The sequence below is a fragment of the Plecotus auritus genome (genome assembly GCF_963455305.1).
Source record: "Plecotus auritus genome assembly, chromosome: 1".
Taxonomy (NCBI): domain Eukaryota; kingdom Metazoa; phylum Chordata; class Mammalia; order Chiroptera; family Vespertilionidae; genus Plecotus; species Plecotus auritus.
In genome coordinates this window covers 154,709,302-154,737,229 of record NC_137770.1, presented here as the reverse complement: position 1 = coordinate 154,737,229, position 27,928 = coordinate 154,709,302, and the positions used below count along the sequence as shown (strand labels likewise).

The 27,928-nt window shown below is 39.7% G+C and overlaps 1 protein-coding gene across 1 annotated transcript in view; it reads left to right on the top strand.

Moving 5' to 3' along the window:
* The window catches only part of CELF2 (CUGBP Elav-like family member 2), a 559,496-nt gene that overhangs the window by 941 nt on the left and 530,627 nt on the right, over nt 1–27,928 (top strand). The gene's annotated exons all lie outside the window — the stretch shown is intronic.

Here is a 27,928-nt window from a genome sequence, read left to right as displayed (position 1 = left end):
AGTCTTAGGTAGGGCCTGGGAAAGCATAAGAAATCCACACACCCAGGGAGGACCTACATCAGCACCAGCAGCACTGTGGGCACTGAAGACAAACAGTCCTGCTCTTGATATTTTAAAAATATCTGCTATGAACGGTTTCAGATGATTACCCAAAGGATGTTCAATTTTAAATAAAGGGCAAAAGATACACAGGTTGAAGGAGAAAAAGCCACGCCCTTTTTTCTTAATGTTTAGATTCTACACCCCCCCTCCCCCTTCATGTTATTTAAAAACACAAGAAAAAGAGGAGGGGAGAAAAGCAGTGTAGCAAAATCTCTGCCAGAAAACACAGTAAATTCTAGCTTGTTAGCAGCCCGGTTCCAAATTATTTTTAAAAAAACAAATCCTAACAGTCATGTAGTTACAGCTTCTGAGGGAAGATCTAAGCCCAAGGCTGGTGTCCCAGAACGACACACACACACACACACACACACACACACACACACACACACACACACACACACACACACAAAGAAAGAAACCTAACCAGTCTTCTGACAGGAATCTGAAAGCAAAATCTCTGAGGCAGCAGCAATGCCCCAAAGGAGGAGAGGGCTGCAGCTTGCAGTAATCTGTAAATGATTGCGGGTAAAGTCTGGAGGCTTCAGGCTTGATCTGTGTTTGTTCCAAAAGAAAGCCAAGGAGGACGGTGTTAATAAAGAGAGATTTAACGGAGAGCTGTGCTTGGAATAAAGTGGGCTACAAAAAGGTCAAATTTGATCAGTTGGAGCAGATTACAAGAGCTTTAAACGGTGGTGTGGAGAAATGAGCAGGGGCTGGGAAGGAATATAGCACAAGATTGATTTGGGGGGTGGAGAAAAGCCAGGACAAGTGCTTATCAATCCTAGAAGTAAGAAGAGCTGTGCTGGGCGCCCCATGGCTCTGGCCTGAGCCAAGAAGCAGGCTGGCTGGTTTCTTCCCCTGCACCCACCCCTTCTCCCCTCCTCTTGGATTGGATTCGCCTTCAGCTGCCTCTTAGACAATGGTTTCCTTAATCTCTGACTTGGATCCACTCAAAGACTGGAAAGTTTTAAGGTAGGCCTGCTTTCTTTCTCTCCCATCGCTGTTTCAGTTCAGGGCCAAGTTCCTCCCCCACCCCCACCCCAATTAAGGAGCGCTGGATGAGAAGCGAAAAGCCTGTGGTGGCGTGACAACCAGATCTGCGTGGAGAAACACTCCTTTTCCTCGGGGCCACAACCCCAGCAGTTGTGTAAAGCGAGGCGTGAGAAGTCCTCAGTCTCACTCTGAGAGGGGAATGCAGTGCATTTTAATGAGCGTGTGTGAAGTCTTACTGAAATGATTCCTGACACCAGCTCAGTCCCAGGAACCTGTTCTCATATTTATTATTGTGTTTCATGGGGCCCTGAAGAGATGAGAGTGGATGGGATGCAGCAAACTTTTTGGGACTTCAGATTAAAAAAAATATATAGCAAACTCTTTCCAAAAAGCATTATTTATTCCTGCTCTTCTTTTTACAATCTATGGAAATGTGTTCCTCCTATGTCCTCTCCTTTTCCTCAGGTCAAATTTGGAAATGCTAGAAAAACTCAGCTGACCTTAAAACTGACTGAGTAGAATTTATAAAATGAGGTCTTTCTCTGAATGCTCCTAAAAATGTGAACTCTGACCTTGGCATTGCTCAGTGGCCCAGGAAAATCAAAACCAAGGAACTCAAAGTGGCGACATTCATATATTTCCTCCACCCAAGTCTAAGCCTACTCTTTTTGTAGAGTTCACAATGAATTCAAAAGTTTAGCATGACACCAAATGGTATTTCCCAGCAAAAAAGCACTTCTGACAAGTTTTAATATATAAAAAATTAAATTAAGGGATTTTTATTAAAAGTGATTCTATAAAATATCAAATTGTTCTAAATACCCCAAAACATGGTTCCATTGGAACTAAATATAGAATTAGAGGTATGTGTCTGTCTGGGATCTCTTTTTCCTGACATTAATCTTGTACTAGAGGCCCGGTGCACAAATTTGTGCACAGGTAGGGTCCCTCGGGGTAGCCTGTGGAGATCCCACCCAGCTCCCTCAGCACCTGGGAGCTGGGCGGTGGCCCCACCCACTGCCGCCACTGGTCGCCATATGTGGGGCGATCGGCACGGCAATTGGGACCCCGCTTGCAACCGCTTGGCCTGGAGCCACCCACTCACCTGCTCCACCATCCCGTCGTGGTCCAGCTTTCCTCAGGGCCCATTGGGGCGGGCAGTGCCTCCACTGCTGCCCGCTGCCAGCGCCACGTCCCCGGCGCCCGCCAAGTTCTGCGCCGACCCCTGGTGGTCAGCGCATGTCATAGTGAGTGGTTGAACTCCCAGTCTCCGGGTCAAACGACCACCTGAGGGGATAATTTGCATATTAGGTTTTTATTATATATGATTACTTAGCTATTTCTTATTTCCCTCTCTCATGAAGTCTGCCTTTTTGTTTGTCTACTGTTTTATTTTTAAAAGCAACAATATTATACAAAAGAGCAAATAGAAAAAAAATACCCAATATCCATCTTAATGATTTTCTTGCTTTCTAGAACTTTATGTATATATGTGTTGTAGATCATATTGTATGTGTCATTTTTAATCTACTTAGTTTTTCCAGGTAAATATCAAACATATTTTCATGTTTCTGTTTACCATTCATAACCATGATTTTAATGGCTAAATAAATCACCATAATGTTGGTGTACATTATTTACTAAATTATCATTTGTTGAAAATTTTGATTGGCTCCAGTCCTTGATTTGTATTAACAACAACTCAGTGAACATGTTTATGCATACAGATTTTTGCTTTCATTAAATAATTCCAAGGATTTCTAGGTGAAATGGCACAATTTTATGGGTCTTTCAGTGATTTTTTTTCTGTTTATAGCTTTAAATTTTATTTGTAATTGAGAGATGGAAAAGTACTTCTATAAATGTTCTTATAATACTGCTATTAAAATGAATTTCATTCTTCTTTTCTTTAACTGGATTAGTAGTCTATTTCTAAAATTAAAATACTTCTTAACAATGCTTTTTAAAAATCGTTTTTGGTGATTACCTTATTAATATTATTGCACAAGTGGATAAGGTAGGCCCTAGCTTTAAGAGTGTGTGGGACAATCCAACTTTTGAAGATGTGGCCCTTAAAAGTCCTTTTTGGATGATGATCCCAAGTCTTAAGCCATTTAAAAATCAGTCATAATGTTGCCTTTTCCCAAATGTGTCCCTAACATAAGTAAAATTTACTTTATGGCTACAGTAAGTAAAGCTTCCCAAACTTGGATTGGCAAGACCTGGCAAAGATATAAATTTTTATATCAACCACTTTGGGTACACCAGGCTCATTGTCTTCACCTCTTCTTGGCAAGCATAATTTTATCATCCTTTTAATGGTGTGTAATGCTTTCCTGAAGTAGGGAATTGTAAAGGGGATAGTGTTTATGAATTGCAATTTATATTCCTTCATTGTTTACAATGAGGACTTTTATGGCTAACCAGTCAGTCACTGACAATGAGTCTCTGCCATCATATGTGAGAGAATCAAAGATATAACATGGCCTTATAAATGGGACAACTAGCAGGAGAATGAAGATGTATGTGCTGATGCCATACAGGGTTGTTTGTGATATGACTTACATCAATAAAATGCTTTAGACATCCCAGAGGGGAGAGACCCCATTCTGGTCAGGAAAAGGAGACTGTTCCTGCCCTTGTCTGATTAATAAATGAGCAGAATGCTTAATTTATGACAGTGGAAAGGTTTCAAACCTGGAATGTTTTCCGATGTTGCCTCCAGGTATGCAGCCTGGAATTCTGCCAAACCTGTTGCTCCTGAAAAGTGATCGCAAGGAACAACTTTTTAAATCTGCTGACACCATAATTTAGTGTTTTAAGATATGATCTGCTGCTGGGATACAAGTTCAGGTCATAAACCTTTCTCAAGAACTGTATATATCATTCTAGGTATATTTTGTCAAATGGAAAAATCAAGGCAGTGAATCATGCTATTGGCTGTTTTAATGTAATGTCTATGCTAAGGGGCATTAAAGAAATATAACTTCCACCTGAAAACATGTTAATAATTTTCAACAGTAAGACTCCCCTCTTGACCATTTAGAAAGGACAAATACAAAGTTTCACTCAAAGAAAACATTCAAAATCAACTAAATCAATAAAAAGTATTCTTAGTGCACAGAAGAAACAGGAAATGACAATTTAGACCTCAGATTAAAATAATTTAAAAAAAAAAAACACCCTGGCAATATGATTAATAGAAGATTGAATGTTTATGGGTATTACTTGAGGGGAAAATAGTTGACAATGAGGGAGAGTTAACAGAGGGTGAACCTCTGAATACCTAGCCTTTGCTTTATGCTTCCAGCCCCTGCATCACCTCTTTGGAAGAGTCTAGAAAACCCCAAATCTAGTTTCCCTCTACCATTAAGAGATGAAGGCATTGAGCACAGACTAGAAGGGGTCACAGAATTCATTAACGGAAAAAGTTGTTGCTATACCCTTCTCTTGAACTCCATCATGTTGGCTGAGGGATTTTATTCACCTTCCCTTCCCTTTCCATCTCTCCTCCCATAATTTAAGACAGCTCAACCCAGGCTTCTCCTCTGAGTTCCCAGACTTCTCAGCACAGCCAATGGTATGTCTTAGAGATGACTGGAGCTCTACAGACTGTAAACTATATATATATATATATATAATCTCCCCCAATACCTGATTCCTTTCTGGTGCTCACAAGCTAATGAGTCACACAGCTATCTAGCCAGGTACTCAAATTGGAAAGCTAGGCATCCTCCATAAGCCCCCACTTTCTCACTTAATTACATCCACACTGTCACCATCTCCTATTGATTTCAACTCCTAAACATCTATAGACTCTTCACTTTCTCCATCTTTCCTTGCTATCATCTCTATACGACTTCCTAACACATCTCCCTGCTTCAGTTCTTGCTCTCACAGTCTATTTTCCACACAAGAGGAATGAAAAAAAACTTCAAAAGACATAAATCATATGGTGTGGCTTTTCTATTTAACAGCCTCCCATTACTATTCAAATAAAAGCCAGTATCCTTATTCTAACCTCCAACTGACTTAGCCCTGACTACCTCTCCAGCCATATCTCCTCCCTCTCTCCCCACAGACCATGTTGCTCCAGCCACTCTGGTCTTCTGTCTCTTCCTCAGACAAGTCAAGCTTATTTTGGACTTAGGATATTTGTACAAGCTACTCCTCTCCCTACCTGGAAATCTTTGCTATTGGCAGGGCAGGATGCTGATTGTCATACAAGTCTTAGCTCAGATTCACCTTCTCGGTGAAGTTGTCCCAGACCCCACAATTTAAAGTCATTGAAAAGCCACTCTCTAGCATATATCCCTGATAGGTTGAACCATATACAATTGCCAATATTCAACCATTTTTGACTTATTAAAAAAAAAAAAAAAAAAAAAAAAAAAACCTCAGTCTCAAATGATTTAATTAGTATTCTCATCACAGCCCTTACCAATACCAATACCTACTATTCTCACATGTACTTATTTATTATTTCTCTGTCTCATTAGAGAGTATATGGTTTGTGTGGTTAATTGGATATACCCAGTACCTAAAATATTTCCTGGCACATAACAGATACTGAATGAGTGAGTAAATGAATTAATGAAGTGCTCACTGTTTGTCTCTTTCATCAACTTTACCCTCCCTAAGGCCAGAGGCTTTACCTATTTTGTTCACACTCTAATGCCAGTATTTACCGCAGTAGTGGTGGTATGTTATGTGGAATGAATGAATGAATGAATGAATGACTCGCTCCTAACTCCCAATTACTATTTCTATCTCCAAGTCCTCATTTCCATTCCAATCAGTAAAGTGTCTGAATTTGATAACATGGAAAAATTTTAAATTGTCTGATAGGCATCTATTATTCAAGCAAAATTCATTCCTTCTACACAAGAGAATGATCTAGATTGGGGCTTGACAAACTACTTCTATAAAGGCAAGATAGTAAATACTTTAGTTTTTGGTGGCCACAGAATTTCTATTGCAATGATTCACCTACTCTGCCAGTTAAAGTAAAAGTAGCCACAATATGTAAGTAACTAAGCTTAGGTGCAACCCAATGAAACTTTATTTACAAAAATAGGCAGTGGGCTGGACGTGGCCCATGTGCCACTGTCTACCTTTCATCTATTATCTAGGCCAGGTGTCATCAAACTACGGCCTGCGGGCCACATGCGGCCCGCCGAGGACATTTATCCGGCCCGCTGGGTGCCGCTGCCCGTTCTGCTTAGCAGCTGACTTGTCCTGGGCCCGCAGTGCGCATAGAAATTTGTTCATAGTTTTTTTTTTTTAAAACTATAGTCCGGCCCTCCAAAGGTCTGAGGGACAGTGAACTGGCCCCCTGTTTAAAAAGTTTGAGGACCCCTGATAGGCTAAGGATCTGACCAATGAGAAAATAAAAGTGTTTTTTGGTGTATAATTGGAAAGAAGTTTTCAATTTCACATGACAAAGTACATTTCATAAATTTGCCTTGTTATTGGGAAAAAAGATTTTAAAGATCTTGATAATATTTCAAAGCTCAAAAATGATTTAGGTCATGAATACTTAATCTCCCAAAGATGATTATGGTCTGGAGAAAATTTATGGCTTACTACATCTCTGAAATATCTGGATGAGCCTTAATGCTATATAACAAAATGCGCTTTGCTGTTCCCTTTCTGGGTGTGTGAGAAACTCCCATTAATGAGAACAGCACATGGTGATGGAAAAAATAGACCAGATCCTGACATGTTTGGCCTTCTTTCTTTGTTTTTCATTGCTTTCTCTAGCTCATTTAGGGGACATTTCCCTTTCACATGCCTGATAAATCTCCCAAGATAAATTCCAAATTCACAGAGGAAAGCTTGCTGTGTAATTTTGAATGAATGCCATGTGTAGATACTCTTCGGCTCACATTGCATGACAACTTGGAGATACTTGGAGTAAGGAGAGGTTATGTGGAAGCTCTGTTGGTGTCCACTGAGGGAAGGCTGCAATCTCAAGTTCAGGTGTTAGTCTTCTTAGAGGATGAAATAATAATTACAAATGCTTTCTATATGCCAGGTATTATGTTAAGTGCTTTATAGTTAATATGTCATTTAATCTTTGCAACAACCCTATGAAGTAGGTGCTCCCTTTTGTCACAATGTGGACTTGGTCTTTACTGAGCCAGAGCACCTAAAAATGATACTATATACTGTTCTGGCATTGCACCTTTCCTTGGTACATTGGTAACTTGACGAAGCATGTTGCCTTAACTATGCCTCAGGTGGGAAAAATTTGCACCACATTATTCTTCCTTTTCCCACAGGAAACTCTGAAGAATCATGACCTACTTAGTACAGGGTATTTTTTAAAAAAACTTTGCAAGAGCAGGGGGGAAGTAGGCTATGAGAATATAGAGAAGATTCTATAATAATTCTCTAGGTAGAATGAATTACTGTATATGTTTATGAAAGTGAATACAAGATCTGGGTCTCTTAAATAATATATTATATTAGAGAATAATCTATTTTTCACAAAGCATAACTAATGTAGCACATCATATAACCAATAATGACAAAAATTATTATAAGTTCACATAAAAATGCCATTGCATTTTCATCTCATTCCAGCATTCTAAAAAAAATAAAAAAAAATGCCCTTATGAGTTATTTCCACTCCATTGACACAAATAATCAGTAGAAAGATATTCACATGACAATTGCTTTTCCCCCTCCTGACTGGGTCTGTTTCCCTAGTGGGCCGAACCAGCACAGTATCAAGGACAATATCACCAAATTCAGATCATTTGAATTCTCTGTTAAAAGAAACACAATAAGATATTCCTCATGCAATCAGGTAAACATCTCCCGAAGGTCAGAGACCAAAGTGAAGCTATTTTCCCAAAATAGAGGAGAACCACCTGACACTTTTATTCCACCATTTGGAAATAAAAACCAGAATGTGCCCCTTGCTTCCCTACACTCTCCAAGTGTGTGTTCAGGCTCAAAGTCCCAGAATACTAGAATCATATGCTATGGATAGTGTGTGCTGTAGGAGAGGACTCTGTGTTCAGGTTTCCTGTGTGTTCTCATGCAGAGCCTCTTTGTTTACCTCCTCTCTGTATTTTAATGCAATAGGAAGAGGTACATCAAGTGCTCAACTAATCCACTCTCCTTTCTTCAATTCTATTTTTTTTAAATCTCTACTCCCCACACCCCTCATTTTTTATGAGGACATGGACTGTCTTTTTTTGTCACTGTGTCTTCAGCAGTGTCTAGTCCTGTTCCAGGTTTTTACTTCCTAATTTAAGCTGAGAACTTTTCACTAAACCTTTCTTGCTGCTATCGCACCTTCCAAAAGAAGGAAGATGTCCTTCCCCTGAATGCTTATAGCACTGAATCTATACCTGAGATCTTCAAATGCAAGTGCATATTTTCTCCTTTGTAATATATATATAGACTAGAGGCCCAGTGCACGAAATTCATGCATGGGGGGTGGGGGGGAGGTGTCCCTCAGCCCAGCCTGGGACCACCTCCCTCAAGAGGTGTGATTGGGCCTAAACGGGCAGTCATACATCCCTCTCACAATCCAGGACTGCTGGCTCCAAACTGCTCACCTGACTGCCTGCCTGATCACCCCCTAACCACTCCCCTGCCAGCCTGATCGATACCTAACTGCTCCCCTGCTGGCCTGATGCCCCTAACTATCCTCCCCTGCTGGCCCAGTCACCCCTAACTGCCCTCCTTTTCCAGCCTGGTAGCCGCTAACTGCCCCCCCTGCCAGACTGGTTGCCCCCAACTGCCCTCCCCTGCAGGCCTGGTCGCCCCTAACTCTCCTCCCCTGCAGGTCTAGTTGCCCCCAACTTCCCTCCCCTGCTGGCCCAGTCACCCCTAATTTCCCTCCCCTGCTGGCCTGGTCAACCCCCAACTGCCCTCCCTTGCCAGCCTGGTCACCCCTAACTGCCCTCCCCTGCCAGACTGTTCACCCCCAACTGCCCTCCCCTGCAGGCCTGGTCACCCCCAATTGCCCTCCACTGCCAGCCATCTTGTGGCGGCCATCTTGTGTCCACATGGGGGCGGCCATCTTTGACCACATGGGGGCACCCATCTTGTGTGTTGGAATGATGGTAAATTTGCATATTACCTCTTTTTTATATAGGATGTAAATGTAGATGTAGATATATAGATATAGATATAGATTTATTTATAGATATAGACATAGATAGATATAGATAGATATAGATATAGATATAGATATAGATATAGATATAGATATAGATATAGATATAGATATAGATATAGATAGATATCCTACATAACAAAAGGAAAATATGCAAATCGACCAAATGGCGGAACGACCAATCGCTATGACGTGCACTGACCACCAGGAGGCAGACGCTCAATGAAGAAGCTGCCTCCCGGTGGTCAGTGCACTCCCACAGGGGGAGCACCACTCAGCCAGAAGCCAGGCTGACAGCTGGCAAAAGCAGCGGTGGTGGTGGGAGCCTCTCTCACCTCTGCAGCAGTGCTAAGGATGTCCGACTGCCAGCTTAGGCCCACACCCCAGAGGGAGTGAGCTTAAGCCGTCAGTCAGACAGACATCACCTGAGGGCTCCCAGATTGTGAAAGGGTGCAGGCCAGGCCGAGGGACCCCCCCGAGTGCATGAATATCATGCACTTGGCCTCTAGAAGATATATATCTTTGTTCCATTAGTACGCTGTAAACTCTCTGAAGATAGATAAGGTCCATATCCAATTCATTGTTGTGTCCACTTGCATCCTTCATATCACTAGACACTGCATTTTGCCCAGCCAGTACTTGAATGGACATCAACACATTTCTCATTATAAGATGAGAGATTGAACCAGATTATATATCTAAGGATTTCCATTCATAAATTATATGATCAGTGAGATAGAACAAAGAAACATTCTCCCACAGATTCTGGGTCCCACCTCTGAGCCATACCATGCATCCTTTGCCCATACTGTAGAGTTTTTCTGGAAGCCAAGCAATTATCTTTATATTGATCCTCATTTTCCTTCAAAGATCTTTTATTACAAATCTTTCTATAGAATTGATAGACTGAACTATAAACCTGTTTTCAGATATTCTATCTCTGAACTAGGGCTATAATGTAAATCAGCTGTTACAGGGATGCATTCTGCTGACACCTACTGACATTAGCAGTGATGTGACTATTCCTATGGGCTGAGTATTGCAATCTAACCAGGTTGCAGGTGTTATCCTTAACCATGGCTTTGGAATTCTATTTTGTTTTTCTTTTTTTTATTGTAGTTTTTGTTTTTGTTTTGTTTTTTGTTTTTTTAATTAATTTCTTTATTGATTAAGGTATCACATATTTGTCCTCATCCCCCCATTCCCATCCCAAACCCCTCCCCATGCATGCCCCCACCCCCCTGTTGTCCGTGACCATTGGTTAGGCTTATATGCATGCATACAAGTCCTTTGGTTGATCTTTCCCCCTTACCCCCACCCTCCCCTACCTTCCCTCTGATGTTTGACAGTCTGATCAATGCTTCCCTGTCTCCGGGTCTGTTTTTGTTCATCAGTTTATGTTGTTCATTATTTCCCCCAGATGAGTGAGATCATGTGATACTAGAAATATACTTATAAGAACCAAAAATGAGACAAGCAATAATGGTTATGCTGAGAGGCAAATGAATCAGTCCGTAGTGAGTTTCTTTCTGGGCCATATTTTGTTTTTCATTGCACTAGTTTTTCATTCTTATGGAGACACAAATACTTAAGCCAGAAAGAATTGTTAAAGGTCCATGGAAACTGCAATTCTATATATTTTATCATGTTTCCTGGTGGATAAGTGAAAGATTTTATAAACTGGAAAACTGTTGTCCTCATTTAAGTTTGGCATTTATAAATGGAACCTCATACATCTTCCAAGCCTTGGCAAATGGCTTCCAACCATCATTATCTTCATTATTGACCATAACAGCCATTAGTAAGTGTCCAAAAGCTGGAATACTCTTCCCTTATTCTCCATGAAAACACATGTTTAAAAGGTTTGTACTAACCTGAGATCCTCAGTGTAACTTTGCCTAAAAATTCTATACAAATTGGCCACTTGCCTTATTGCAACTTCCTCAACACTTAGTTATCACTCTCCAGAGATGTAGCTGAAGTAACTATTTGGAATGTGGATTTTTTTTTCAGATATAATTAACACATTACATTATCTTAGTTTCAGGTATACAACATAATCTATAATAATAAAAGTGTAATATGCTAATTAGACCGGACCAGACGTCCTTTGGGACAAAGCTGGGGCTGCTGCCGCGAGATTGAGGAAGCCACCATGGCTGCAAGGGAGGAATCCAGGACTATTGTAAATAATGCTACAATGAATGGGAGTGCATATACCTTTTTTGAGTTAGTGTTGTCATTATTTTGGATAAATACCCAGAGCATAATTGCTGTGTTATATGTATGGTAGGCCTATTTTTAATTATTTAAGGAACCTTCATACCATTTTCCATGGCTGCACCAATTTTCAATCCCACCAACAGTGCACAAGAGTTCCATTTTATCCATATCCTTACCAACACTTGTTTTTCTTTCTGATAATGGCATTCTAACAAGTGCGAGGTGATATCTCATTCTGGTTTTGATTTGTATTTCCCTGATGGCTGGTGATGGTGAGCACCTTTTCATGTACCTGCTGGCAATCTGTATGTCTTCTTTGGAGAAATGTCTATTCCAATTATCTGCCCATTTTTCTTTTTATTTTTAAAAATATATTTTTATTGATGTCAGAGAGGAAGGGAGAGAGAGAAAGAGACAGAAACATCAATGATGAGAGAGAATCATTGATCAGCTGCCTCCTACACCTCTCCCCACATATACACACACCCTGGTGATCGAGCACACAACTTAGTCATGTACCCTGACTGGGAATTGAGGTGTGAACTCCTGGTTCATAGGTTGATGCTCAACCACTGAGCCACACTAGATGGGCTATCTGCCCATTTTTAAATTGGATTATTTGTTGTTGTTTTTGTTTTTGGGTTGTATGAGTTCTTTATATATTTTGGATATATATTATTATATATATGATTTCAAATACTTTCTTCCATTTAGTCAGTTCCCTTTTCATCTTGTTGATAGTTCCCTTTGCAGTACAAAATAGAATGTGTTTTTTATTTACTTATATATTTCTTTGGGTTACAGAGTAACTTCCATGAAAGCAGAAACCACATTAGAATGCCCACTCTGGTAGAGTGTTTATGAAATGTGCACATTTGCAAAACATAAAAAATATAATTCTTTTACACAGAGATGGAAAAAGTAAGATTGGGTACTATTAAATGGCATTTTGCTTAGGAATCCAAGAATATTTTGGGCCTGAGGTAGACCTCTCATGTACAAATTTTCAGAGGGACCAAGGATAGAGGGACCAAGATGGCACCCATCAGTTTCTTAACTGAGGATTATGAAAACTATTTGTTTGGGAATCTCTGGAGGAGCTGGAACATTCTATAATACTTAGCCAGCCTTCTCCACTGCCAGTTTTGCCAAACCCTGACTCTCATGGCCTGAGAGAAACAATGGCAAATTGAGAAGTAATCTATATTATAAAAAGCCAGTGACCATAACGCTGTAACGACCAAACAATCAGTCACCAGGAGGTGCATGGAGCACCTCTCGTTCCCTCCCCCCCACTCCCCCAGGCCTGCAAGTTGCTCTCGGCAGGGCAGCAGGGCCAGGATCACAGCTTGCAGGGCAGGGCTGGAGGCTTGCACAGCACTGCGGGGCCCTGGGGTTCGCAGCTTGTGCAGCGTGGAGGGGCTCGCGGTTTGCATGGTGGCTCGTGGTGCCTAGCTACTCGCGCATGATTTCGTGCGTGCTGGGCCTCTCGTAGTGCATAATTAAATGTGCATTGGTTCAAAACCCCAACATATATAAATTGAATGACTTGGGCTGGACTGTTAGGACACCCATTTCCCTCTTAATCTAATCTAGATTGTCCCAAATAATTTCTGCTCTGTTTTACGCTGAAACCTCAGTCTATTAGTTAGGAATGTTTCAGTTGTATGTAACCAAACAATGAATATTTCAGGTCCATTTTACAGTGATCTGAACCAAGGGTTAGCAAATTTTCTCTACGAAGGACCAGTTAGTAAATATGTTTGGCTTTGCTGACAAACCATATGGTCTCTGTCACAACTACTTAACTCTGCCATTGTAGCACAAAAGCAGCCAGAGGCAATATATAAATTAATGGGCAAGATGGGATTCCAATAAAATTCTACTTTAAAAAAAAAACAGGCAGAGGTCTGGATTTGGCCCATAGGCCACTTTGCTGACTAGTAGGTTAGCCAATGGACCATATATGCTCCATTGAGAATTAGACCTTTCAGAGCCAAACAGCCAGGTCAGCAAGAGGGAAATTGGACCAGAGAAAGCAGCAAGAGAAAATGTTCCCTGTGTGTTATGTACTGATCTGACCTGAACTTCACTGGGCTTTAGCGCCTGGGGAGAAAAGAGTATACAAAGAGTGAGGGAGGGATAGTTGGACTTTCTCTGACCCAGGATCACCTTTCACTTTGGCTATGTGGAGGCAAGAGCACACTGCCTTTTAAGGAAGAGCCAATCTTCTAACCCATCTGACCTTGACAATGACCTGGAATCTTAACCAGGCATAGCAGGAACTCATCCCACTGGGGAAGGGGACAGATTTTGAAATAAGGGAGGGAAGAAAACAGGATCCTTGAAAAACCTGGCCTAAGAGGATTGTAGGAGTTGTGGAAGGAAGGCAGCTGGGATAATTTATTGCCCAATGCCCTGGAGGGCCAGAAAATGACTTCTGAGGAAATAAAACTTGACTCTTCATGCCTTTCGTCTGTATCCACAATTGCCATCTTCATTACCAGCAAATCAACCTCTTCTTTAGGATGTGGTTAGGCATTTTATTATTAAACAAAAAGAAAGCTCATTCCTGGATTGAATGCTAGATTGAAAACATGCATGATCATAACAAGCAAAGAGATTTTGCATCTCATAAAAGCCCCCGTTTTCTGCTTATAACAGGTACTTCTTTGCCCCCATGGTGATGGGTCATTCATCATAATAACCATAGAACAAAAATATAATTTTTAAAGATATTTAGGATTACCCCTGGCCAAATGAAGTAACATGGCATTTCCAACTTCCTCCTACTTTAGAAGGTTCTTCAGATCGATCAATCAGTTATAGCTTCCTATGAATTTAAACCAACATAATTTGACATCAGGGAACTTACATTTTAAGACGTACTTCTAGTGTAGAGTGGGGAGGGCAGGGAGCAGAAGGATACAGGGATCAGAAGTTTGGTGAGGCCTCCTCTGTCACAGCCCCATAGATTCTATCTTGAAGGCCTGAGTCAGGAATACTCATGTGTGAGCCAAGTTCCTCCGTGTGTGTGTGTGTGTGTGTGTGTGTGTGTGTATGTGTATGTGTGTGTGTGTGTGAGTGTGTGTGTGAGAGAGAGAGAGAGAAAGAGAGAGAGAGAGAAATAGAGAGAGAAATAGAGAGAGCGCTTGAGTTTGAGAGCTTTATCTACTCTTGAATCTTAATCAATTACCACTTTACAATAAATTACCCTTAAATTACTAGATCAAAAGAGTCAGTGTCCTTTGTCAAAGAACTAGAATTATATAAGAAAGGACTTCAAGAAAATCACTGGAGAGGAAAGTAGTTTGAGGCAGAATTTCTTTCTTAAAGACATTAATTCCATGATATCCTCCCAAATGGCAAAAACCCTCTCAAGCACCTGCCCTTGCCCAGATGCTACTCAGGTCCCCTCCTGACTGTGGCCTCTGTCCCCCTCCTGCCCCTCCCCACTCCTGGAGCAGGAGGCAGGTTTCATCTCTGGGCACTGGCATTGGTGATGAGGGACAGGAAGTGGCAGGATGGAGCAGCACTGCATAAAGCAGTTTTCGCAATTAATATTTCTGTAGGAAAGGAAGGGTCCTTAATTTCATCTTTGGAAGTGGAGTGTGTTTGAGGAACACAGTTCTTGAGGACATGGATTTTGTAAAACCTGTGTCCCCAATTCCTGGAGGAGTATTTGCATTACTATCTTCTCATTACCCAAGGCGTTTTCCATTTATTGAAGGTATCTTGGGCAGAGCTCTTATAATGGAACTAGTTTGTGATGCTTTTGAAACCTGGTTTTGAGCTCTGTCCACAATCAGGCAGAGCTCTCTAGAGGAGAAAGCTATATTAAGCTTTACTTCTCCAGTAAATTTTTTTGTTTGTTTGCTGCTATAAAATTGGTTTCCTTGTCTTTGCTTATTCTCTGCAGGTCACCATTCAGTACATCAGCAGTATCACTGGCACTCTCAACCAGCCCATTAGATGGGGGTCAGAGAGATATATTTTGCATATGAACTTCCAACATCATAAAGTAGAAAAAGGGAGAGTAAGAGGATTTGAAGTCCTGAACTCTATTTCATAGCTTGGGTTTTTCTCTCCGGTAATTGGCTTTAAATCCCTTTTGATCATCATTTCTAACTCTTTTGCCAATGTTTTTTTCTTTATAAAAACAGTGAATTTTTTTTAACTTGTGGTCACAGCATTCTCTCACATAGATGTTTTACTTTCATTGACCCCTGCAACTGTATTTGCTGAGAACTTTAATCTCGCAACCATAAAATAAAAGTTTAAACCATATCTTGAGGCAGTAAGTTACTGCCTTTGCCAGTGGTACACTCGTAGGCTTATGTTACTGAGAATTCATATGAGGAAAAAATAAACCTGTCCTAGAAGGTCAGGAAAGATGCCCTAAAGTTTCACAAATCTATTGATTTACATTTTGGCTTCTCTTTATGTTATTTAAAAACTAATCGAAGGTAAATTTAGTTAATTTTGTGTTATAAGATGATTCTGAAAGCTGCCTCTCTGCTTATGACTTTAAATAAACCTCTGTTTAAAAAGATATTTGCTGAAAATTTAATCTACCTGATTATAGCAATCAGGATGTTTTGAGTATAGTGAGTGTATTTTGCAAATGCACGCTTTAATTATGATATTCTCTGTGTCCCTTTTCTTATCATTATTTTTCCCTGAATTATGCACATACTGAATAGCCAAAGAACTATCTGTAAGGGGAAAATGAATAAGTGGAAAATTAAATGTCCAGTTCAGTAGTGACAAGTCTCTGTACAGATATTGAAAACAAGTCATATCTTAAAAACACAGTCCATTCTTCCGAGGGGCCTTGGATAAACAAACTTAGTATTAGCCAAGCTAATCATATGGTACTAATTTGCTGCCTTGCTTTTCCATTAAACTCTCCCTAGGTGATTCTATATAACAATTGGGTTTGGTGTATTCCAGATTTTAAGTAATGGATTAAAGTTAAGCAGATATTCTTTTAAAAAGACAGCATGTAACCAGAGTCTGTACTAGAATTTTCAACATGAAAACCTCTAGTATGGAAAAGATAAAATATGTTAATATGCACTACTCTGACCCTTCCTTAAGAAAGGAAATTGGGAGTTGGGAAAAGAAATTTAAAGTCTGTAGGTCAGAGTTATGTGGTGTCAGCAATTCAGACAGGTGACTTGGAAACTGGTTCTGGAAGTTTCCAGATGGTACACAACAAACATGGCAGGCAGTGGAGGCAGAGATTGGTAAGGAAAATTGATGTTTCTCATGAGTCAGAGAGTGTGGACACATCTGTCTGGCTTTTTTTTTTGTCCTGAATTTTGGGCATTGACACTATTATGTAGTAAAATAATGTTAGTGAACCTGCTCCCTTTTTCAGCATTACTTATCCTAATTTGTTCATGAAGCCTACTATGTGGAGGGAGAGTGAACTGTAGAGCATGATGGACCGGAATTCAGATCCAGTCTGTCACTTAACAGCTCTGTGACCTGAGGCAAGTATTGATCGGAGGTTGGCCTACCTTGAAGGTGTGCTGTTAACTCACAGGTGATCTTTATAAAACCCCTGGCACACTGTTCTCACTCACTCACTCAATAAACAAGCTAGAAGTGCTATCAATATCACTTACACATAAAATCAAGCTCTTCTGATATTCCTGGGGTTTACTTTGGAGTAAATAACATTGTTTTGGCAGCATCTTTTCAGAAACTGTATTTTGAGGCTACCGGGCAAAATGTTAAGAGGTAATCATATGCCATTAGTTTTGTTTCAATAAAAAGTTCTGAGATCTGTAGGTACACATTCAGTGACGCTGACATCTGACCTGCCAGAATGAGATTGCCAAGTTGCAGACATGAGCATAGTGATTCCATGTAGCAGGTACCAAGCAGATCCCACTTCCCAACCACTCAAATCATATATGTAAAAGAAGGGCTTTCTTACTAGAGATGAGGTTCAGCTTCCATTAAAGACATAACCATAGAAACTACTTACTTGCAGGGGCAGATAATAAAAAAAGCAGTCAGCATATCTCCTGTTGTCTGAAGAGGTCCCAATATTCAGAGCTCCAACAAGCAGCATGACTTTTTCCAGGTGGGAAGTTGAACTTCTGAACCATGGTCTGCTGGGCTTGCTCTGTCTGTAGGGTTGGCTTGGGGGGAGGGGAGGTGGGTGTTTCCTTTGGTAGAGGTATGCTTGGTTGATATTGGTAATAGCATACCACCAAGTAGGCTAACCAGGAAGGTTCCAGATCCACAATATGGGAGGAGCTCAGATTGGAGCTAATTGTGGTTGAAGCATTTAAATGGTTCTGTGATCCTTGATAAATCCATGAACTCCCTGAGCTTTTTATTCTTACCTATAAAAAGGAGATAATAACTATTCTATGTACCACTCCAGGTTATTGGATATTCAAATTATAATAATATGAAGCATATTCAAAATAACAATTGCTTTGACTTTATTTTAGTTGTATTTTAAATTTTATTTTTATTTTAAGAATAACATTAAAGGAGAATGTGAAACCCTAGCTGGTTTGGCTCAGTGAATAGAGCATCAGCCTGCAGACTGAAGGGTCCCAGGTTTGATTCCAGTCAAGGGCACATGCCTGGGTTGCAGGTTTGATCCTCAGTAGGGGACATGCAGGAGGTAGCCGATCAATGATTCTCTCATCATTGATGTTTCTATCTCTCTTTCCCTCTCCCTTCCTTTCTGAAATAAATAAAAATATATTTTTAAAAAATTAGAATGTGAAATATTTATGTTTAGCAAAAGGGACTTGAGTAAATTAAGACCAGAAACAGTGCTTTGTGGTAACTAGATTTGTAGAAAAAGTGCCAAAATCAACCTGGCTCAAGAGCTGAAAACTCGATTTTAGCTTGAGTTTAGCATGAAACTGCTTTTGCTGAATCCTAATGGCCAAATCCAGTGGCCTAATTTTAATCCTCATTGTACTGAACTCTTCAGAAGCATTAACACTGTTGATTCACCCCTTTTTCCTTAAAGAGTTCCCCATCTTGGCTTCCAAGAGATTACCCTCCACCATTCTCTCTTCTATGATCATTATTTCTTCCTCTCCTTCACAAACTGTTCCTCTATATACCTAGGCTTTATCTTTGACTTTGTTTTCCTTCATTCACCATGATGTCAATCAGCTCTCCCAGAGGCTGAATGGAATTTGCAGAAGTATTTTGTTTTGCTGCTAGAATGTTTTGTTTTAATCTGATTCTGCATACCTTACAGCAGAGCACACATCCTCCAGTTCACACCTACAGCCACTTGTCTCTTACTTCATTATTTCACTCATACCTTTTCTGGGTGGTCCCTGGAGGCATTTGAGCTTGCAATTTTTCTCTGTACCTGCTCTCTTAGGACTGCGAAGTTTCAAGTACATGAACACAATGACTCCCAGTTTCAAATTCTCTCTGAAAAATATTTTGTACCTAGTATATTCCACCACCTACCTGGGTATTCTATAGATATCTGAAAATACAGTCTAACCATGTCCAAACTGAATTCATCTGCCCAACTTTTCACATTGTCCAACTCTCTTCCCAACTTTGATCAACAACTTCATCCATCTCCTTGTTCTTCCTCATTAGAAACCATGGACTTGTTCAGTTAGTCTGTTTTTACTCAAGCATTTATTGAGCACCTAATATGTACCAGGCTGTGTGTTAAAGAATTCAGTGGTGATCATAAAGACCTGGCCCTGCATCATGGCATTTTCAATTGTTAGGGTCGCCGAAGGGGGAATGCACTAGGCCAAAGTGGTGAGGGATTATAAATGTATTGCAAACCAGATGGGCTGAGCCCCAAAATGGCATCAGCACCCAAAGATGGGGAGTCAGAGTTTTTTTAACGGACTCTAGGTGGGATTTTTCTGGGTGGAGAATTCTCTGGCAGGTCCAGATCCTGGGAAGGTCCGGAGGGGAGAGATAATGGTCTTATCAAGTGGATTGTGGTCTAAGCAAAAGGAAATGTCCATTGTGAAGTGGCCTAAAGGTCAGTTTCCAGGTGAGGGGTATGGATTCAATTATTTGATCAAACCTGACAACCATCTAGTCAGAAAAACATTTATGAGCTAATACAAAAATAAATACAAAATTGCACCTGTGCTAAGAGGTAAATAGAGAGTACATAGTGCTATGAGAATTATGTATCAGCCTCCGACCCAGTTAGGGATGTCAGGAAAGGCACTCCTATGGAAAGCTGAGGCCAGAACACGATGTGGCACAGAGGGCAGGAGAAGATGTTAAGACCTATTCTAGGCCACATTGAGGATTTTGTTCTTTCAGCCTAAGAACACTGGAAAGCACTCAAACAGTTTTCAGCAGAAAGAGATTTATGTTTCTGAAAGTTCATTCCCACAGTAGTAGGGAGAATGAGTATGGATGGATGTGGGAGGAGCATTTTGGAGGCTATTGTAGAGATCCAAGCCAGAGATGACAGTAATTTGGGGTGGGACAATAGCAAGGAGACTGGAGATAATGGACAGATTCAAATGATACTTAGGAAATAAAATCTAAGGATTTTGAGGGATATTAGATATGAGGGTGATAAAAAAATGAAAGTACCAAGGACACCACATGGGTTTCTGGCATGGTGGAAATGTCATTTACTGAGATTGAATCCTGTAAGAGAATCAAATTGGGGTTGATTTTGGACATCTGAGTCTGAGGTACATCTAATATACCTAAGAAGACATTTCGAGCTGTGAGCTAAATGTATAGATCTGGAGTTCTAAGCAGATGGCTGAAGAAATCTACTTATAATTCATTTGTGTAGAAGAGGAAATAGAGTGCATATGTGATAGTTGGATGCATATATGTGGCATTGGCATGGAAAGAGAAGGGGACCTAAGACAGAGGCCTGAAAAATGCCAGTCACCAATAGCTTAGCTCCTGTCTCTCACCACGTATAATTAATTGTCATTAATTCACTTTATTGGAAGTACCTCCTAAGTTAAGGTACTCATCTTCCTTACTCCCCCTGCCATAATGGAGGTCCTCATCATTACTCTCAAATGCTGTTAGATTATAACATGGCTTATGGGCATTTCCTTCCAGACTCCAGACCTTCCAACACGACTACCCAGTCATTTTCTTAAAAGACTAATGTGATCTTGTTTCTTCACTACTCAAAGCTTCCGGGGCTTCCCGTGCTCTTGGAGCACACTATTTAAATATCTGCCCAGCAAGAATCGCATTGTACTATAGCTACTTATTCAAGAGCCTTTGTCTCCTCCCCAGCTGGAATGCAACAAGCTTCCCAATAGAGGTGATTGGACTTTACCCACCTTTGCATCTGCAAAGCCTAAAAAGTCATTTGGCATCTAAGAGGTGTGCAGTGATGCAAACTCTGCTGCCCTCTGACTTTGACCAAATAAAATCCTGTCATCTACTTCTGCCTTCAATTTCCTCTGTACAAACGTATATAACAGCTATTGGCCTTTTAACTACTACCTCACAGGCACATTTTGCGGCCAGTTCAAGAGCTCTCCCTGCCTAAAGGAGGGGAGTTATAAAAGCATGCTTACAAGAAATAACAGTAATACATTTGCAGTCATGCATTTTTAAGTCAATAGTTAAAGCTGTTTTACTAGTTTAGGCATGACATTATTTTTACTCAAAATGAAATGCCTTTAAAACCCCATTGGATTAAATTCCACAGATAAATTATATGGGTTCAGTGAGAAAAAGTTCAAACTTCAATTTGAAGAACCTTGGGAGAAAGATTTTTTTTAAGCAATTATCTATCTGTACTTGTGTGTAGAACCAATTTACTATGTTACTATTTCTCCCAATTTAGGTTCTTTCTCTATTCTCTTTTCATATGCAAGAGACAAAACTAGAGATAGAGACACACACAGAGATAAATAACATTTTTAAATATATTTTGAAGCCTAGTTATTTGGAATAAAGTAAATTAGATTACTTACTTACTAGATATTTTTATTTTTTTATCTTTATTGGAAAAGAGCTGGTTGCCTAGGATTGATGCATTTGGAAGAATCTACTTAGAAAAAAAATTTTTGTCCATTTCTAGGATTTTCACTTGTGAGGCAATGATGGATACAGATAAATCCAAAATGTAATTTTAGAAATTATTTACTTACTTGATAAGAGCTTAGATGTATGCAGGCTCTTGAAAATAAGATATTTTCTTGAGTTGGAACAAAAAGGCCCTTAAAAATGACACATGTAATTCTATTCTTGTGGTTTTCTTGAAGAAAAAATCACAATCAGATAGCACTTTTTAAAGCATATTTTTGGTACACGGAAACATAAAGAAAAAGAGTAAGAATCAGAGTACTGGCAGGGATGGAATTGGCTTATAGGGCTAGAACCCCATCTGGGTTATAGAAATAAGGAGTCACAATTCATCTCATGCTGTGACTTTTCAGATTTAAGATTTCCCTCTTCCTCTATACATAATGCATTTTAAACTATAGGCTAGAGAGATAAAGTTAGAGACTTTTTTAACTGAGCTGTATGTGTGTATCTGTGTGTGTGTGTGTGTGTGTGTGTGTGTGTGTGTGTGTAGTTTTCTGATTTGAAAATCAAATGTTTATGTGTGTGTTTTCCTACAGACAAAAGTGGAGTGACTGAGTTGCGTTAAATGTCTATAAAATCCATCAAAACAATTTTATGCATTTAAAAATACTAAGCTGAACATGGTGGATATAATAATATTAATAATCAATCCTTTATAATTGTAGTATCACCTGCCATCTTACCTAATAATAGAGAAACGTGTAAATTGATCGTACCTCTGCTACACCCACAGCCAATCAGAGTGAGTATGCAAATTAACCCAACAAAGATGGAAGTTAATTTGCATACATACCTGGGTCCCAGGAACCTTCTCAGCACCCAGGTCACTCCCAGCCGGCCTGGGGCAGAGGCTTTAGGCTTGGGAAGGGGCCGAGCATGCGATGGGAGATTCTGGGGAGGAACCCCTTCCCAAACCTAAAGCCTGGGGCGGAGGCTTTAGGCTTGGGCAGGGGCCGAGCCTGAGATCAGAGGGAAGGGGAAAAAATCAATAGAAACATATCCTCAGGTGAGGATAAAAAGAAAAATAAAGAAAGAAATGTCATACCTTATGAAAGACACATCTTGAAAATGCTTAAAGAAAGTTGTCATTTTTTCATGGTGAAGGGACTGGAGTCCATGTTGATGAAATACCTTGGTAGCTGCGGTGACTGGCAGTGGCTGCAGCAGTGGGGTGATGGGGCTGGCACCTTCCTCTGATCAGCCTGGTCACCTCCTGCAAAGGGAGCGGGCCTAAGCCATCAGTAGGACATGCCCTGAGGGCTCCCAGTATGTGAGAGGGGGCAGGCTGGGCTGAGGGACCCCTCCCCAGTGCACGAATTTTATGCACCGGGCCTCTAGTTTATATAATAATAACATGCTAAGCCCTATTCTCCACACTTTAAATTTTCATCTCAGCCCATTCGGAGTGGCTCAATTGGTTGAACATCCTCCCATGCACCAAAGGGTTGCAGTTTAATTCCCAGTCAGGACACTTACCTGAGTTGCTGATCCCTGGTCAGGGAGCAGGAGCATGTGGAGGGCAGTTGGTCAATGTTTGTCTCTCTCTCTCTCTCTCTCTCTCTCTCTCTCTCTCATCATACTTCTCTCTGGGCATGACCTCAGGTGAGGATTAAAAAATATATATGATATCATTTTACATCCTTGCAACAACTCATGAAGCAGGTACCATCATCATCCACATTTTATATAGAAAAACAAAGCACAAAACTTGCCCAAACTCATACCATTAGTGTGTATGCTTATTTCAGATCTTTTGATAAATGAACAATAACTACTTGGCTGGCAAAGACAGAATTTCCCAGAATTTTCTTTTTCTCCCATCTCACAATATTTCTCACCTCTCAATTGTATCAACAGAACCCCCACATTTCAAATGCCTATCTGGAACCTGAGATACTTTGCCAAAACTCTGGAGAGAAAAGAATAAAAGTAAACTAAACTTAAGAATGTGAAATTCTTGTCAAAACAGCCTTCACATCGCAGATATTCCCACTTCCGCAGCCACACATGACTTTGGGATGATTATTATGCAGAGTCTTTTACTGGAGCATTAACACTATTAATGTAAAGCCATACTTTTAGGAAGAATGTAAAGTGTAAAGCCACTTAAAATGACCATTTGCTTAAGCAATGTCAGAAATATTTAGTCTCTGTTGCAGAACAGACTTGTGAGCCAACCTCAGCCGAAGGAGGTCAGCTTAGATATGTGCCTGCACGTTCAAGCTGCCAAAAAACATAAGAAAATGTTTAGCACAATGAATATTAAGTCGAAGGTTTCGGCTCTCATGGAAAGTTAACTCTCCAGCACTTGCTCCCACCTCTGATGAAGAGAGAAAGTCAGGAAAATAGCATGGAACGGAGCCACCTAATGAAAATATTTCATCAGGCAGTGACCTTTCTGTTTGTCATTGTTGTCTTTGCTGCTTTCTTGGGCATACTGTTTTAATAAGCATTTGTAATTTTAATCTGCACAAGCATTTTAATAGTTTCCAAAGAGACTCAGAGACTCATTTGAGCTGTTTCGCAATTGGAACGTGGCGTTTATTTGGAGATGGCTCTAGTAGGATCATTAGCTTCCATCCCCCTGGTGTTCCCTGTATGATTTCAATGGGTCTTTTTTGGGAAGGATGCCAATGTTTTATGCTTCCAACCGTGATATTAAGATTTCTGTGTTTCTATAAACTTTCATAACAGTACAGTTAATGTTTGCACATGTGTTTAAATATGCCTGATATTTTTACTTTGTAGGGGTAAATCCTTCAGGAGTTATGTCACCTATCTGGATATCTAGAGCATTAGTGTACCTCTCCACAAGGCCGCATGACATAACAGCAAAGAGCAGTGAGGACACCAGCTGTGCATCTACCTGGCTAGGAAACTTGGAATTAATCCTTTTATCTTCCCAGCCTCTGTTTTATCTATAAAATGATCAACTTAAACCAAATCGTCTCTCAGATCTGGAGCTCTGATTATATGATGCTTGTAAATTCATCTCCAAAGAATATCTTAAGGTTAGGCAGTAGGTTGCTCATACAGAGATGATTTGAGAATAACAATAGCATTATCTTCCTCTAATGAGCATGTACTCTGTACAGTCTCTAATATTAATCATTACTGATTCGGATTAAGGGGCTTAATTAAACAAATGCCAAGGTAATCAAACCACAAGAGGTTTGGTTTCTGATAAATTAAAACCTCTCATTTGAGCATTAATTTATTATTAAAATTAAACAGTTTACTCCTACTTTCACAGAATAAATTTCATGTAAATATTTAACAAATATTAATTGGATGAAAAAAATCATTAATTTTTCAGGGTTCCCATTTTTCTTGAGCCTGGTCCTCCTTTGAGAAAGATCATCATTATTCCCACTGGACAGGTAAGGAAGCCAAGGAGCTTGGAGGCTGTGTAACCTGCTCAGTCACTCATCCACATGTGGCCAGGATGGGCTTCATACCCACAGGACTCATGCTCTCATGGTTATGAGATTTAGCAAACAAAAACATAGGCCATCCAGTTAAATTTGATATTCAGATTAGCAATAAATATTTTTTTAGTATAACTATGTCTCAAACATTGCATGGGGCATACTTATGCTAAAAATATATTTGTCATTCATCTGAATTTCAAATCGAACTGGGCATCCTGTGTCTTGATTGGGCAACCCTATCTATGACAGAATTCTTGATGGAATCTGATCTCCATGCTTTGGTCGATGCACTGGGGATGAACAGGAGGAGGCCCTATTTCTGGAAAGGTTGAAAGCTGGATGATGAAACTGAAACAATAAATAGAGTGAATATGGAAGTATTCACAAGAGCATCTGAGTAGCCTTAGAAAATAAAGAATACTTGTTCACCTTAGGGCCTTCTTTTGGATCTTTGTCTTTGGGGTCTAGAATTTGTACTGTCATAGACACCAGAGTGGTTTGTACAAAATAATCATGAGAAGCAGATTTGTAGAATTTCAGTGTTAAGAAGTGGGTGGCGCCCTAACCGGTTTGGCTCAGTGGGTAGAGTGTCGGCCTGCGGACTGAAGGGTCCCAGGTTCGATTCCAGTCAAGGGCATGTACCTTGGTTGCAGGCACATCCCCAGTGGGAGGTGTGCAAGAGGCAGCTGATAGATGTTTCTCTCCCATCGATGTTTCTAACTCTCTATCCCTCTTCCTTCCTCTCTATAACAAATCAATAAAATATATTAAAAAAAAAAGAAGTGGGTGGCCTCAAAAATCCATAGATTCAGATCCCTTATTTTATAGGTGAAGACACACACTATACACAAAACCAAAGCTAGTTGGGACTGATATACAAAGACCTGATTCCCTTCCCTAGAACCTTTCAGGGAATGGCAAGGTGGCATGAGACTAATCAGTAGAACTATAATGGCATGGCTTCCTGGAAATGTTACTGTGATCAAACTGTTTTTGTAGGTAGTTAAGTAGGGAATTCTACTATTTTGACACAGATCCCTGGGCCAGTGAGGGGCAGTTTTTCTCCATTTTGCAGATATTTTTATATTTTCATGAACAGATATTACTATCCACCCATGAATTTTCAGGAGCTAAATATCTAAATATCAGCAAAATAATATTTACCCAGATATTTTTGCCTTTCTTCCCTCATTTTACTAACATGCTAAGAATTATTCCATAGACATTACTCTAACCTCTCAGTAATGTCTCCTTCAGAAAATAGGGGGAAAAAATAACGAGCTAAATCATTTGCAACCCTGAGAACAGACCACTCTGGAAAAGCATTAGGTAAGAGAAAGTGTTTAAAAAATAGCTAAACAGGATTTATCTATGATTTTACTAATTTATCATGTCCTGACCCTAGCTACCAAAGATGGGTATGGTAGCCCTTCCTCTGGACAAGAAGTCATTTATGGTCCCTAGGGTACCACAGTGGGACTGAATTATGCTTGAGAATAATAGTTCTTAAAACATTTTTCAAAAGTATTCATGTGTCATATCTAGCATTGATTTTCTTTTTCTCTATGCCGAGAATATTGTTACCCAAAAACATGTGTGTGTTTTAATGAATGTGTATGTGTTTATTACAAAGATGAAATGATGAAAGCAAAGAATGAAAATCATGAGTAGAAAAGTGTGAATTACAAATATCACTTGTCACTAGTGCAAATGTCTCTCCAGAGTATAATAAAACACCTTTGAAAAGAAAACTAATTTGGATTAGGGAAATACAAAACAAAACCACAAGATACTACCTCACACCCATTAGGATGGAATTATCAAAAGAATATAGCAAGTGTTGCCCAGGATGTGGAGAAATTCAAATCCTTGTGCACTGCTATTGGGACTGTAAAATGGTGCAGCTACGATAGAAAACAGTATGGCAATTCATCAAAAACTTAAAAATAGAATTACCAAATGATCCAACAATTCCACTCTGGTTTGTACCCAAAAGAATTGAAAGCAGGGACTGAAAGAGATATTTCTATAAGCATGTTCATAGTAGCGTTTTTCACAATAGCCAAAAGTTGGAAGCAACCCAAGTATCCATCAAAAGATGAATGGATAAACAAAATATAGTATATACATATAATAGAATATTATTCAGCCTTGAAAAAAAGGAATTTTTGACACATGCTACACTATGGGTGAACCTTGAGAGCATTATATTGAGTGAAATAAGTCAGTCACAAAAAGACATATGAAATATTTAGAATAGTCAAAAGAGACAGAAAAGGTGGGTGCAAGAGATGCAGGGAGAGGAGAATGGAGAGTTGTTATTTAATGAACATAGAGTTTTAGTTTTCCAAAATGAAAAGAGTTCTGGAGATTGGTTGCACAACAATGGGAATATACTTAATGCTATTGAATTGTATATTTAAAAGTGGTTAGGATAATGAATTTTATGCTATGTACATTTTATCATAATTAAAGCTAATCAAATAAGTAAGTGGATAAATAAGTCTAATGTGGTCATTTACAAATTTACTAAACCAATATTTATTGAGCATCTGTCTATTATGTTCCAAACAATATTCTACACCAAGAATGTCCAGTACTAAGACTGATATTTTGAGGTTCAGTTTTGGGCATTTAGTAAATAATTGTGGAATGAAATGAATGAATTAAATAACAAGTAAATACATAGGCTCACTGGAAATGAGGCTGTGTTTATCATAGGCATAAGGAGAAAGGGAGGTTGAAGAAGTTCATCAATTATTATGTATTTGCCTTTCATCAGGGTCCACTAAATCACAAAATGAAAGGTAGCACCTTGCCTCCCAGAAACTCCAAGTCTAGAAGAGGAAGTTAAAATTTAAATCACAAAGAAATTGTAATGTGAATTTACAAGTTATGATACTCAGAATTAACTCATAAAAATTATCTCCTGTATGGAGGAATGGTTCACTATTATCAATCTCATCTTCTTATTTTTGTTATC